Source organism: Melozone crissalis, unplaced genomic scaffold, assembly GCF_028551555.1.
Source record: "Melozone crissalis strain CALT ecotype California unplaced genomic scaffold, PUWL_Pcris_2 ptg000198l_1, whole genome shotgun sequence".
Lineage (NCBI taxonomy): Eukaryota > Metazoa > Chordata > Aves > Passeriformes > Passerellidae > Melozone > Melozone crissalis.
This window is the reverse complement of record NW_026535962.1, coordinates 1,125,322-1,129,609: the sequence shown is the minus strand read 5'-3', so window position 1 is coordinate 1,129,609 and position 4,288 is coordinate 1,125,322.

Below are 4,288 nucleotides of genomic sequence, written 5' to 3'. Positions count from 1 at the left end.
CTCCCTGAATCCTTGGTTTTTCTCCTCCAGGCATTCCCAGCATTTCAGCCACAGCCATTCCCCCACAGCACCAAACCCACAATCTGAGGGGGTTTTTGGGTGAGTTTCAGGGCTGTTGATGGATTTTCTTGCCCCCCTCAGCTGCGCTTTTGCCGTGCTGATGAGGAGACAGCATCTCCAGGGACCTCCTTCTTCCCGTCCCAAATCCAGGAGGGATTCCAGCCCAGCACAACAAAGGGCTTTATTTAGCCCTGGGGCTGGGGCAGCCTGCCTGGTTTCCTGCCTCTGCTGCTCCAACTGTTTCCAGGTCACTGCAGCGAGCATCTCCCTCCTCATCCTGTGCCAGAATTCCTCTTTTCCCACCCAAACCCCGCTCCTGTGGCTGGGAAAGGCATCCCCTCCCTGCAGGCTGCAGCGTTTGCCCCTTCTCACCTTGTTCTTTAGGCAGTTCCTCCTGACCTGCTCCCCCTCTGGTGCTGCTGCAGGAGAATGTTCCTCTGCGGCAGAATTTCATGGAAAATCACTCAAATCCTTGATTTTCATCACAGCCTGCCCCTTGCAGGGATTAAAGAGCTGAGAATGGCCCGTGTGAAAATTGCCAAACACTTGTTTTAAAATTTTTTAAAAGTTTAATAATAATAACATGGTAATAAAAATGGTAATAAAAATAAAAATAATTTATAAGAATATAAGATATAAGATATAAGATATAAGATATAAGATATAAGATATAAGATATAAGATATAAGATATAATTATTATTATTGTTGTTATTGTTATTGTTGTTGTTGTTGTTGTTGTAATAAGAATTTGGACAATCAGAGTTAGGACAATAAAGGACAACAAAAAAGTAAAGAATTATTAATGGCTTGTTAACAAAGGATTAACCTTTAAAAGCAACAGCCTGTTGCATTTAATACATGCAATACATGATGCATACATTATTTTTAAACCAGAGATTTTTTGGTTATTTTTAACTTTGCCCCCTTATCTTGTAAATCCATTTTAGTCCCTCCAAGTCTGGGCCTTCCCAATAAGGAGGTAAGAGCTCTTAGTTTGAGATTTTGGTGTCTTGCTGCTGTCATCTCTGTGTGAAGAATTTCTTGATTATCTTCTCCTTTCCTTGAGCTACTTAGAAAAGCATCTTACACTGCTCAGTTTCTATTTTAATATTAGGTTAGCACTTAAAACTATATTTAACACACTAAAAGGATTAATCCAGTATAACTTTCTTTCACAACACATATAATATTCATTTTAATATTTGCAAAGCCAATCATACAATCCACATTTGTCCCAGCCCACGCAGGAGGCACCAAATGAGCATCCCCCAGTTCCATTTGAAGCAGCAGCCTCAGAGAAAAAGTTTCAGGCACAAAACTCCTCAGCAATCTCTCCAGCAGATGGTTTGCCTGGCTGCAGCCGTGTGTGCACTTGGTATTTGCTCTATTATTTGAAGATATTGATTTTAGCAGGATGATCATAGTGGGCAATTTGTTTTAATAGACCACTTTTATTAACAGTGTGTTAGACTTGCAGCGGCCATGCATCTTTCTTTTTTCTTTTTTTTTTTTTTTAAGATTTCCAAGAGCTTTTTGGAATAAAATGTATGATCTGAAGAGCAGAATGCTGAGATTCTGAAGGTTTTTTTTTCAGCTGTTTCCCTTGGAGAAATGATTCTGCTGTGTGTAAGTGGCTGAGTAGTATCTGTGCAAGAGGGTGATGAATAGCAGAGCACAGTTAAATGCAGTTGGAAGGGCTATGAAGAGGCAAGACTTTGCTCAAGTTAAAAAATAGAAGAAAAGATTATATATATAAATATATATATATATATATATAAAAACCATATATATATGCTATATGCATGGGTTTTAATTCTTAACCAAATATTTCAATTGTTATCCCATCCCTGGAAGTGTCCAAAGCCAGGCTTGGAGCAACCTGAGGGAATGGGAGAGGCCCTGCCCATGGCAGGAATGCAACTGGGGGATTTTAAATGTTCCTCCCAACCCAAACCATCCTGGAATTTGATTTTAATCCCTTGGGAAGAGTAAATGAATGAATTTCCCATCTCTGCAGGGTGCAGCTGAACCCCTGTGTGCCATCAGATGCACCAGGTGTGATTTTAGGCAGTTGAGGTACCAAGCCACCCTCAAAATCTATTTTTTAAAATTTTCTGGAAATTTCCCCATTAGTTTGAATGTTCCAAAATGAGTTGAACATCCCAGGAGCAAGAAGGAGCTGCAGGAAGGTGGGAGGGCAGAGAGGAGAGGACAGAGCTGGACATTCCTGTCCCCATCCATCAGGTGGTGTCAGGTTCTCATTAACCCAATTTCATTGATTGCTTTCCATTGCTGCCCCCTCCAAAATGTTTAACTGTAATAAACAGCAGCACCACGAAACGCTGATAAAAATCATTAAAGCATAAGTCTGGTAATTCAGGGCGAAGATTGGCTCCTCTTTCCAGGCCTGCAGCTGCTAATTGCAATTTATTTCTCCATTTTTGGATGTCATAGGAACATGCAGGAGCTGGATTCATGGTTCCAGGGAGATCCCCCCTCTCCAGCTGTAATTCATGCAAAGGAAGCACAGCCTTAAAAAAACCCCAACTTTGGTGATGTTTTGGTGGTGTTTGGCTATTGGTTTTGATACTAGGAAATATAGAGGAAGGTTAATTCAAAGTGTATTGATGACAAATGATTTGGATAACGTAAGTATATATGGTTTAGTTTAAACATTTAATTTAAGTATTTTAATATCTATTTAAGATTTTAATATTTAATATTAATTAAATCTAATAATTTAGATTAGTTATTATTTAATATTTTAAATATTTACTAGTATTAATTATTAAACTAATTATTGATTATTATTTTAATTATTAATTATATAATAATTTATTATTAATTATATAATAATTAATTGTTATTGTAATTATATAATATAGTTATTATATATTGTTTTAATATTTAATATTATTAAATATTTTAATTTAAATATTAGTTCCTAGTAAATGATAAAATTGGTGCTGTTTGTGAGAGAGAAACCAAAACCGTGATTGGGAAATAAAGGAATGGCTTTATTAATTTATAATGAAGGAAAGTGGCAGGTGCTGCTGGAGCTGCAGAGGGAGGTGAACCCAGCAGAGGCAGCAGAAAAGGGAAAGGGGCTGCACAGGGCTCCTGATCCACCCTGGCAATTGCTGATAACAAAGTGCTGCTGGTTTTACCTGGGAAATGAGGCCTCGGAGGGAAGAGGCTTTCCCAGTTTCAAAGGAGGATTTGCTCAGATGCAGGGATGGGAGCATCCTCGGTCATTACTGACTCCCGCTGCTCTGCCCCTCTGCTCTGCCTCCCCAACCTCCTTTTGTCTGGGACTGAAGTGCTCTCCTTGTTCTTGGAGGGATAAACAGAAAAGGAACAGGGACCTCAGAGCCGCTGCTTTGCTTGTCTCCTGAAGAGAAGGATGCAACAGCAAAACTATTTCAGCTGCAGTGCCAGATGACCTGAAAAAATGACAGGGCCCTGCCAGCAGCTCCGAGCTCACAGCTGAATTCAGACACCGCTTATTTATTGATGTGTTTGTACAATAGGAGTGGCTGGCGAGGCTGCAGACTCCCAGGTACTCTGATGGCTCATAATAAGTGCAGACAACACAGACCCATGGTGAATAATAGAACAAAAAGCTCCCAGGATCGCTGCCATCAAAGTGCATATGGAAGAGGATGGTATCCAGTGAAACCTCCGGGGAAAGGGAGAGAGGGGCAGCTCAGGGGGAGTGGGACTCACAGGACAGGCACATTCAATGGGAACATCCCACAGAATTAGCATTTAAAATCTCTGTGCTGCTTCACCCTGCAAATCTCGGGGTGTCTCACACGGTGCTGCTGAGGGGAAGCACTGAGAGGGGCTTTGGATGGAATATTGGGAATGACTCTGGAATACTGGGAATAAATCTGGAATATTGTGAATGAATCTTGAATATTGGGAATAAATCTGGACTATTGGGAATGAACCTGGAATATTGGGAATAAATCCTTGCCTGTGAGGGTGGGCAGACCCCCATCCCTGGCAGTGCCCAAGGCCAGGCTGGGCAGAGCTTGGAGCAGTGGAAGGAGTCCCTGCCATGGCTCGGGTGGGGTGGGATGAGTTTTAATGTCCTTTCCCACCCAGGCCATTCTATAACTCTGTGATTGCAGCAAAAGGCATCCAAACCGTGGGCACCACCCCAAACTTTTCTTCTCAGTCCTGTGGTGCAAAAAATATATTTATGAGAGAATTAAAAAATG